This window comes from Macrotis lagotis, chromosome 3 (genome assembly GCF_037893015.1).
Source record: "Macrotis lagotis isolate mMagLag1 chromosome 3, bilby.v1.9.chrom.fasta, whole genome shotgun sequence".
NCBI classification, from domain to species: domain Eukaryota; kingdom Metazoa; phylum Chordata; class Mammalia; order Peramelemorphia; family Peramelidae; genus Macrotis; species Macrotis lagotis.
The window spans coordinates 40,340,991-40,352,309 of NC_133660.1; the positions used below are offsets into that span (position 1 = coordinate 40,340,991).

The 11,319-nt window shown below is 37.7% G+C and overlaps 1 long non-coding RNA gene across 1 annotated transcript; it reads right to left on the reverse strand.

Moving 5' to 3' along the window:
• Window positions 1-1,258: 1,258 nt before the first annotated feature.
• LOC141516054 (uncharacterized) lies at window positions 1,259-4,845 on the reverse strand. The gene is made up of 3 exons (XR_012476596.1): window positions 4,739-4,845; window positions 1,904-2,066; window positions 1,259-1,539 (listed from the first exon to the last, which is right to left on the reverse strand). It is a non-coding gene; the product is annotated as an uncharacterized LOC141516054 (long non-coding RNA).
• Window positions 4,846-11,319: the final 6,474 nt, after the last annotated feature.

Here is an 11,319-nt window from a genome sequence, read left to right on the forward strand (position 1 = left end):
ATCCAGTCTCAGATTTACTAGCTAGGTGGCCCCAGCCAAGTCTCATAACACTATTTGCCTCAGTTCCTCATCTGTAAAATAAGCTGGAGAGGGAAATGGCAAACCATACCAGTATATTTATCAAAAAAAACCCAAATTAGGTCATGAAGAATTAGAAGCGACTAAACCACATTATCTTCATTTCATCTATTCCAACCAGCAGGCCTATCCAGTTTTTTTTTTATATTTTTCTTCAGTGTGACTTCTAAAAAGCCTAAATAATCACTTTTCATTGTACTTAGCTTTTCCTCAACTCACTCTGAAATTTAGTCCCCCTGAAACTATTAAATTAGTTCAGGCGATACTGAAAAATACTGGAAATCCAGGGAGAATGATTGAACAAACTGTGGCATATGATTGTAGGGGAGTACTTTGGGGCTATAAGAAATAGCTAGGGGGATAGTTTCAGAAAACATGTAAAAACCTAAATTATCTGTTGCAAAGTAAAGTGAAAAGAACTGGGATGTCATTGTGTTCAGTAACAGCAATGTGTAATGATGATCAACTGAAAGACTTATCAATACAATCATGCAGAACAATTTCAGAGGACTCATGAGGAAAAGAGAGAGAACTGATGAACTGAGTGCAAATTGAAGTATAATTTTCTCATTTTGTTTTTCTTGCTTTTTTTGAAATATAGCTAATACAGAACTATGCTTTGCATGATTTCACATGTATAATTGATATCATATCGCTTGCCTTCCAATTGGGTGGGAAAGGAAGTGAGAGAATTTGGAACTCAAAATTTAAAAAGAAAAGCACCTTAAAAATAAATAAATGCAAAAATAGAGTGCCAAAGGGTTTTTTTCTTTTATCTTTTTAAAAATATTTAACTATGAAAAAGTATATATAAAATATATATATATATAATTACAATTTTCATAGAACTAAGATACTACTGTTGTTTCTATCTTCTTTGTATCTTTTAAAAGTATAAGTTGGTTGGCCAGTTTGATTTGCTGTCACATTTGTCTCTTTATGAAATTCCATGGTACAGTTGAGGAGAGGGATGGGTGCAGAGGAAAGAGGACTGGGGTTGAAATTCAGTGATCTTTCTCTTGTGTGACTGCAGACAAATCACTACACTCCTCTGTGCTTTAGTCCCCTTATCTTGAAAATGAGAAAATTGGAGTAGATGACCACAAAAGTCCATTCAAGTTCTAAATTTGTGATCTAAAATCTCCTTTTTCTCTTGACTAGAATTGTACCTCTTAGTACTTAGAACTTTGTTCTCATGAGTTCTCCATCTCTCCTTACCTTACAGAAGTGTAGTCCATGGGGTTCCTACCTGTTCTGTCTGTGAATGCTTTGAAATCGTCCATCCTGATACTTAGGGGGCATGTAATCTTGCATAGCTTTACTGTTCTCCTCCATTACAAGATCTAGGATAAGGTATGAAGTGGTCACTTTCCCTTAAGGTTCCCATCATTTCCATTTCACTGAACAGTTCTTTCTGAGAAGTGGATCCAGAATAGAATTTTCCCTTGCTGCTTTCTCCACCTTTTCGAGGATAAAATTATCATTAAGGTAAGTCAAGAAACTGTCACTGTTCTGCTTTTGTCAGAGAGAGCTCCAACAGAGCCCAGTTAATTGAGGTCTCTCCCTCGTTATGATACTGTGCTCCCCTACCATGCTTGTGATTGATTGGTTTCCCAAATTCCTTTTTGTTTCTTCTTTCTGTTTGAGTGTCTGAAATATTTCTGATGGTAATATTGCCTAATTGCTTAGACCTTGTTCTACCCAAGTATTTTTCATCGTGTTTCTCTCCCTTTTCTTCTCCCTTCCCTAGTTTCTGGATTTCTCCATGAGTATATCTATTCTGCCTTTCATCTCATGATCTTATTTTCTTTTGAATAAAACATACCTTTCTGTTGAAGGATCATGAAACGACCATTGCCATGATTCATTTTCACAGTATCTGGTTTGTGGCTTCCATCACCTTTTTCATAGGCTTGATAAGAATATGTTTGCTTCTTAGAATCTTGTACCTGCAACTGATATCCTTCTTCCCTAGGAATGCAAATGAACTGAAAACATTGCAAGAAAAAACAATATATGCTGCATACATTTATGTCTTTACACTATTAAAATAAAGACCTTTTCCCCTTGTCAGGGTACTTGTATATTAGAAATATATTATTTACTGCCATTATAGAATCTGAGTTAGCATTCTTGAGAAAATGACCCAACACCTTCCTCCAGCATTCCTCCTGAAATTCCTGAGAAGATTCAGACCTTTGTTAATTCGTTATTATTCTGTAGGCCTACTTAGTTCTAATTACTTCTCATTTTCTTTAGCTCATATCTCAAAATCAACTGAGGAGGTCTCTCCCTGTGTCCCCAACTATAACTTCATAGATGACTGCCAATCTCCAATTGAATGGCCCCATAGCAAGCACCTGGGAACATAGATAAGATCATCCCTATCCCACTAACATTGAGTAAATAAATGGGAGGCATTCCAATGCCTTAGTCTCTTTCCCCACTTCAACCAATAACTGTACTCAAGATCACAAAGTGGGAGATTTCCCAGCATCTTCCCCACCCATTGCCACCAGCATGGAACCTCTGAATAGGAGAGATGCAACCCAGTAGGTCTGACTTCTATCTTAGGTTTGAGATTGGAACAAAGTAGAACACTGACTGAACATATAGCAGTTGACGAAGGGACTTTGACTTGGCCATAGATTGGAATATATTATGATATGGCTTCTTTGGATGGGCAGGTAGAAGTCTAAGGGAGTAATTGGTGTTTTTTCTGTTCTGCTTTCAGGACTGTTTGGGCTTAAGCAGGAAAGGATTTCAGTGGTTCCAGTCTAAGTCCCCCAAATCAATCCACAAAAGTTAACCCAGTCATTGTAGCAAGGTTCTGATCCTATATCAAGAAAAATCTCCCAAGTGGAAGACTTAGACCCGCCCTCCTAATGTACCTTGAGAGGGTTTGGGATGTCTCTGCTCTACTGCCACAAGCTTGTCCTATAGTCATAATCCCTACAGCTAGTCCCCATTGTTAGTTAGCAATGACTAGCACCCCAATTTCATTTAAACAATATCAATTGGCTTTTAAAGAGGAATTTATTTAAAGCTACAGTAAGTACAAAAATAAAGACATTCTCTATCCTATTCCACCTTGGTCTCTGGAAAGAGTTCAAACTTAAACTAACTCCTCCTAACACTGCTCTTACTAAGGTCAATCTACATCCTAGACTCAGGGTGGCTGGGTGGTGTAGTGGAGAGAGCACCAGCCCTGGAGTCAGGAGTACCTGAGTTAAAATCCGACCTCAGACACTTAATAATTACCTAGCTGTGTGGCCTTGAGCAAGCCACTTAACCCCATTGCCTTGCAAAAACCTAAAAAAACAAACAAACAGACAAATAAATAAATCTTAGACTCAAGTTATTGGAACTTCCTCTGGCACCAATGTGGAGCAGACTCTAAAATCCAAGTGATGTGAAGCCTAGATGCCTCTTATCTTGACCATTTGAAACAAGGTTGAAGACTTCAATTTCTTCCCCTAGATAGAAAAAGAGCAAATGCAGAAACCAGAGGGTCATGTGGCCTCAACATGGACAAAACTCTTTCCAGGCTTTTCTCTTAATAACGCTATCTCTCCCTGGACCTTATCAGCAAAGGAGTCAATCAAAACAAGAGAAGCAAAGAGAGTGACTAAGGTCACCTGAGAACTTTCTGATGTTCTGGTTATGAAGTCATTTGAAAAAGGCTTCTCCTATAAAAACAGACAGTTTTCTTATGAAGAAATTAATGCTATCTCTAGTCATATGAAAAAAATGCTCTCAATCACTTTTAACTAGAGAAATACAAAATAAAACAACTCAGAGGTACTACCTTACTCCTATCAGATTGGCTAATAAGACAGAGAAATGACCAATGCTGTTGAAGATGTGAGAAAACTGGGACACTAATGTATTGCTGGTGAAGTTTTGTACTGATCCAAACTTTCTGGAGAGGTATATGGAACTATGTGCAAACTCTCTGATCCAGTCATACCCCTAGTAGGTCTATGCCACAGAAAGATCATATAAAAGTGAAAAAGACCCACATGTACAAAAATATTCATAAAAGCTCTTTTTTGTGGTTGCAAAGAACTGGAAATTGAGGGAATTCAATTGGGGAATAGCTGAACAAATTGTGGTATAGGGATGTAATGGAATATTATTGCTCTATAACAAATTGTGACCAGGGGCAGATTTCAGGGAAACCTGGAAACACATATACACACTGATGCTGAGAGAAGGGAGAAGAACCAGGAGAACATTGCACATGGGAAGAGCAACATTGTGTGATGATCAACTATGATAGATGTAGCTCTTCTCAACAATACAGTAATTAAAGACAATTCTAAAAGAATCATGATGGAAAATGCCATCCATATTTAGAGAAAGAACTATGAAATCTGAAAGTAGATTAAAGCATTTTCACTCTTTTAAATTTGTTGTTTCTTTCTTGTGGTTTTCTCCATTTGTTCTGATTCTTTCACAGCGTGACTAATATGGAAATAATGTGTATCATGATTGGGCATGTATAACATACACCAGATTACTTGCTATCTTAAAGCAGGAAGAGGGAAGGGTGGGAAAGAGAAAATTTTACAAAAATGAATGTTGAAAAATATCTTAACATATAATAGGAATAGTTCATTAATAAAGGAAAAAAAATAAAAAGGTTTCCTCTAATCACATGGTTTGCAGACTGAAGATACTGCCAGTTGTCTACTCATGCTCCATGATGTCTCCAAGTCAATTCCACTCCATGTCAACAGGTCATTCTTGAAGGCAGACCCTCCAACCTCTACATATGGGAAACAAGCATCAGAAATACAATAACACATCCTGTGCACCTGCTAATATCCTGGGATACTGTACATAAGGGAGAACTGGAAAGTCATTTTTGAAGGAGCTGCCACAATCATGAGGCCATGATTGAGAGCATGACCTCAATCTGTCTCCAGTCAGCTGGAAAGAACATCACTTAATAAATTTCTTTTGGACATTACCTTTGCAGGTCCCTTCCTCCTGTTTCTCCCAGAGCTTCCATTTTAAGGAAATCACCTAGGCTTGCCATATCTTCATTTCTCTGCTCCAGGTTCAGCTGGGAATTTTCAATTTCTAATCTCACCTGGCCCTTATGTGAATACTGAATACTTTCTCTCTCTCTCTCTCTCTCTCTCTCTCTCTCTCTCTCTCTCTCTCTCTCTCTCTCTCTCTCTCTCTCTCTCTCTCCTTTCTCTCTTTTTTACCTTTCCTTTTCAGCTTTCTTTTATGTGTTAGGAGCAGACATTTTCCTTCTTTCTGACTATATTTATATTTTCAGGACTTTAGCACAAAATTTGTCCTCATTACCTAGAAAGTTCTTAATAAATACTTGTTGATTTAACTTGTGGCTATTTTCTCTTTTTCCTCTTCTCTAGGGCTAAAATTGAGTCCCTCATTTTATTTCCAGTGTTGTATTTCATTCATGCTTCTCATACCACCAAATTTCAATACCCAGGAGGGCAAATTTTCCTCCTTGCCCCTAAGAAACTACTTTCTATAAGATTAAATGATTTCAGGGTGGCTAGGTGGCACAGTGAATAGAACACCAGCCCTGGAGCCAGGAGGACCTGAATTCAAATCCAGCCTCAGACACTTAATAATTACCTAGCTGTGTGGTCTTGGACAAACCATTTAACCCCATTGTCTTGCAAAAACCTGAAAAAAAAAGATTTCTCCTATTCAGTTAAATTTTTTCAATGACTAAAATAAATGATGAAGAAAAACCAACCAATGCATATGTTTCAATTTTTAAAGTATTTTATAAGATTTTCTTTCAGAATTATTATTATATATAAATTTTGTGATCATAGGGTAAGGTGGTTAAATATTTTTATAGGTTAAAAGCTTGAAGTGTTAGGAGTATAAGAGTTGAAATTACTTGAATGATTAAAACTATACAGTTAACTTTCAAATGAGAGAGATTAATTGGAAATTAAGTGGAAAGTCAGGACACTGATATTTTCATTATTAATCTAAAATAGAAGGTTAAACAATAAAGCACAAAAACACTGCTAATAATTATTTAGGTTAGAAGAGAGCATGGACATTTTCAATAATTCTAAGAAGAAAAAAAGAAATAAAAAATTAATAATTCTAAGAAAAACTCATAAGCCATGAGCTACTAAAAGGCTGCTCTACCTCACCTGACCTACACCAAAGGATGCTTCGTGTAATGAGTGCCCATTGGATAGGATAGCTTCTATCCAATCTTTGTGGTCCGTCGTCATAACAACAACTCACTCTAAATCAGACTTCTTGGATACAAGTGACGGGGGGTGGGGGGGGGGGGGATTTATGTAACAAATAATTTATAAGCTGGAGCTCAGAAACACAGATTTGGGTGAGATGGCCAAGTTCATATCTGATGAACTCTAATGATTGTTTCTGCCCCTATGCAGGATCTTCTTTGAATATGTAGCAAAACCAGCTGTTTCTTTTTGTCTGTCCCAAAGCCCTTTCCCCCAGCATCATTTTAGAAGGTGCCTAATTTATAGATCTCTCTCCTTTTTCATCTTTCTGTCCATATTATTTTAAGCATGAATCCTTCCCCACCTTGACTGAGAAGTTTGAATTCTTTCTGATTTTAATCTGCTTCAATTGCCCAACCAATTAAATACCCCTTCATTTTACTGAGAGATTAAATTATTTCTAAGGATTCTTCTACCTCAAAGACTCATTTTATTAACCTAAAGTATGCTTTTTCTTTGCTATTTTTCTCATCATTGTTTCTGGAATCCCTTTTGATAGTTTACCACACAATTATTTTAATTCACATTTTTCAGTTTAGAAAAATAAGCACTGACTGAAAAACCTATTTTTCTGTTTTAGATTTGTTTATGCAAAGCTTGACTTTGACCTCAAGCCTCCCATTAATTAAAAAAAAAATTTACTATGGGGAAGGCAATGTGCTGGGAAATAGGTATACCAAGCCACAAAAAAAGGACAAATTCCTGCTCTCCAGAATCTTTCATTCTACTAGAGAAATGTTTTACCAATATTCTATTAATATCAACAATAGATCTGTTCCCCTCTCCCCTCCTACATTCTGACCTTTTGGAAGTGTATGTGTGAGAGAATCCAGAAAGAAGAGGAAAACCTTTCTAGAGTTGTTTCCTTAAAAACTTGTACTTCCTACAAAAGGAAAATGTTTTGTTGTCAATCTGGTTTTTCCACCTTCTTTTTCTAAGAGAAACAATGACATCACAGGGTGATCTCTTAATTTGCAATGAATTGGATTTAAGTGAGGCAGAGCTGTACAAAGCTTCACTCTTCTCCAGAGACTTGGAAGACTATTGGCAAGACAAAAAGTGAGAATGTTTGGTGATGGCATGGGATGCAGTCTATGACCATGTTGTCTTTGATGTTTGAACAAGCTCAGAGCTCTCCATAGTGTCTGCTTCAACTGATTTCATGACCAATGGAACAAATTGTTCTTTTCAGTCCATTCTCCCCAGGAAATCTTCACGTGTTTGGGGTAGACAGCCCCACTAAATCACCAGCTGTTTTGAGGTCTGTCTGTTACCCTTAACCTGGTTTAACTCATCTGCCATGGAAAGTTTGCCAGAGTGTGGCTGCTATGCATGCTACAACTTCTTGGAATCACAGATGAGAGCTGGGAGACAGGTAGACACCAAAGGTAGATGAGCACAGTGGATAGAGCATTGGCCCTGGAGTCAGGAGGATCTGAGTTTAAATCCAGCCTCAGTCACTTAATAATGGTCTAACCGTGTGACCTTGGGCAAGTTACTTAATCCCCATTGCCTTAAATAAATATAGATAAATAAAAAGGTAGATGAGAAGCCCTGAAAAGGGCCCTCATACCAGAGATGTTATCCCTTCTGAACACTTTGTACACCTTAATCAACCTTAAAGTATTTCTTAATTGTTTCCAGCTACCAGAAGAGCATTTGTCTCATAGTAGGAACTTAATGTTATTAAATGCTTGAAAACAGTCATAATAAAAATGACAAAGTGGTAGCTCATATAAAAATATTTAGGAAAAAATACTGCTGTTGTAGATTGATGAACAGTGTTTCCGTAACCTTCAGATTAAAAATAAGAAACAAGCCAGGACAAAAATTCCCCCTTGGGTTCCTTTTTCCTAAAAGCCAGTAGAAAGGAAATGCTAAAGTTAGACAAGCAGTCTATTGTTTCTAAGACTGGAAGTTGGATGAAGGGTTGAGACTTAATTTTTCCCAGTCCCATAAATATGGGAACCCATAAAGGTACAAGAAATCAGAGTTTTGCTGCATATCTAGGAAACAAACCAAAAAACCCAAAACACCAAAGTGCAAAAGAAAGGAAGTGACAGTCATTTATAACTTTTCATACATGTTTAAACAAATCCCTCATTTGTTTAATTATATTGGTGAACACTGCAGGTCTGCCTTATGAATAGCACACTCATCCGTATCAGGAAGTTGAAGGAAAAAAAAAATACATCTTACTGTGTGAATCGCTCTGTTACTATTGTTATTTTTCTCTAGCCTTGAAGATGATTTAGATGTATCTATTTTTATACTAATATCGAAAGGAAACCATTTTAAAAAATACTTTATAATGCATTAAAGATTAAAGTTGACTTAAATTAGTATATTGTTAATGTTTGTAATAAAAAATGTTAGATTTGAGGTTTAAAAATTAAGTAAGAAACATACTATTTCTCTTCTCCCACTCGCATCTTATCTTCTCTGGAATATTTTGATTGGGTAATAGATGTGAACTGAGAGGAAAGGTTAGCCAGGGATTTTGGTGGAGGGAAAATTAGGAAATGGCAAAGGGAAACAAGACTCTCCCATCTCAGACAGTGAGTTGGAAGTTGGGGGTGGTGGGGTGGTGGAGAGAATTAGTAAAAAAAAAAAAACAAAAAAAAAAACCAACCTGAGCTGGAAAGGGTGGTCAGCTAGAAGGTGGAAGGAATGGGAAAGAAAAGGGCTGAAGATGAAAGTCAATTTGATGCATATGGAGTGATAGGATTGGGTAACTTTGGTACAGGACATTTAGGGGAATGGGATTTCAAGATTGGGTAGTGGGGAATGTAGAATGGGGTTCAAATGATAATCAGAATCACTGAAGTAGAGAGACTATGGCAAGGGAATTCCTCATTGAGGAATGAGTGCAGGTAGGTTTTGCTTAACCTGAGAGAAGAATTTTCTCAGTCTTAGAATAAAATTAGGGAATAAGTAACTGAAAAAATGATGTTACTTCCTTTACCCAAAACAAGAGATTAGGTCATAGAGACTTGATGCTTGTTACTCGTTACTAGAAGGGGGATGAAGACTGTAGGAGATGGGACTGCATCAAGAAATGGAGAATTCAGCAGCCAAAGCAGCTGTCCCCGAAGAAGCAATGAAATCAGGGCATGACAGCTGAGCCTCATCCTGGCTGCAAAGTTTTGACCTGAAGGAGAGAAGAGATTTTTTTTTCTTTTTTTAGGTATTTTTGCGAGGCAAATGGGGTTAAGTGGCTTGCCCAAGGCCACACAGCTAGGTCATTATTAAATGTCTGAAACCGGATTTGAACCCAGGTACTCCTGACTCCAGGGCCGTTGCTTTATCCACTGTGCCACCTAGCCGCCCGAGAAAAGAGATTTTTGAAGAATGATAGTATTCCTCAGTGAGGCTCTAGATTAAAGAGCCATTTATTTTTTCATAAGCTGCTATGGGTAGGAACTTTATTTCTCTGATGGTAATCCTCTTACCTCAGGTTTCTCTGCATCTAGAATTAGAGAGAATCTAATGAGAAAACTCCATTCTGCCTGTGTTCTGTAAACATTTCAAAACTGTAAGCTTGGCCCCATTTTCACCTGGCAGGTGGCCAGTGTAGATGGGAACACTGAGAAATTAAAGAGAAGCTTAAAGATCACAAGCATTGTGGGGGGAAGTATATGGCATTCTATCAAACTCCTAGTTCCTCTCCCATACTTAGTATACCTGACATCAAGGGCGGCAGCAGGTAGCAGGAGTCAGGGACTCTTGATTCTAGGATTCTATTTCTTTAATGAGTACAAGTAGTCTACAGATGTTATCTGCTCTGTGTCCAGCCTACTTAATAAATTCCTAGAGAGGAAACACATAGTGCATAGTGTTTCTATGTTCCTACTTGGTAATAAAATGAGAACTTAGTCTTTGGGGCAGGAGTGGGGGCTGCAGAAAGAAAGAGAGAAAGAAAGAAAGAAAGAAAGAAAGAAAGAAAGAAAGAAAGAAGAAAGAAAGAAAGAAAAGAAAGAAAGAAAGAAAGAAAGAAAGAGAAGGAAAGAAAGAAAGAAAGAAAGAAAGAAAGGAAGGAAGGAAGGAAGGAAGGAAGGAAGGAAGGAAGGAAGGAAGAGGGGAAGGGGGGAGGGAGGGAGGAAGGGGAGGAAGGAAGGAAGGAAGTATGGCACCATGGAATGGATTGAGAATGGATTTAGAGACAGAAAAACCTGAATCCGAATTCTACCTCTGATACATACAAGCTATGTGAATAAAAATAAAATTACCCATGACTCAGTTTCCTTATCTGTGTGTAGCCCTTGCTAGAGGGCCACTCCCCAGAACTGGGCAGTTAGACTCAATGTTTGGGGTCCCCAAGAGTACACCTACAACTGCTTTCATGATTCTAGGTAATTGTGAAGTATTGCCTTCCAGTACTTTTGCTCATGAGCTAACCTACTAACAATAAGCCAGATCTCATTAACTTTTTAGCAAAGATATTTAGTAAGATTTTTTAGTAAGAACAGTGGGTACAAAAACATTTTCTCTTCCCAAAAGTTTTGTGTGCACTTCTCCACAAATATCTGTGAGGAAATTAGGCAAAAACACTATATTCAAAATTAATGAGACACATGTGGTAAAGGAGTAAGTCACAACTCCCTATTACTGGAAGATCTTTTCTTCATTTGTAGTATTCTAATAAAGGTCCCCTTAGGTGGAGCTGTCTATTGGGGTCCGAGGGTCAACACTACTTTTTGTAATAAGGGGGTCTCCTTTCCTGAAGCTGCCTTTCCCCAGTTGACCATGACTTCCATATACAATATACAGTTGTACATCCCCTACAGATGGTAATCAGCTTGTCTTCTACTGGTCTGGCATTCCTGATAACAGGGTCAATGAAGGACAATTCTCTCAGCTCTGGCTCTTAAATTGGAGTCCTCTGAACCAGAATTCAACGATTAGAACAGCTTACTCTTAACATGTGTGCTTTGTTAACATGTAGTCCAAGAAGTGTAACCTGATCTTTTCAAACAGT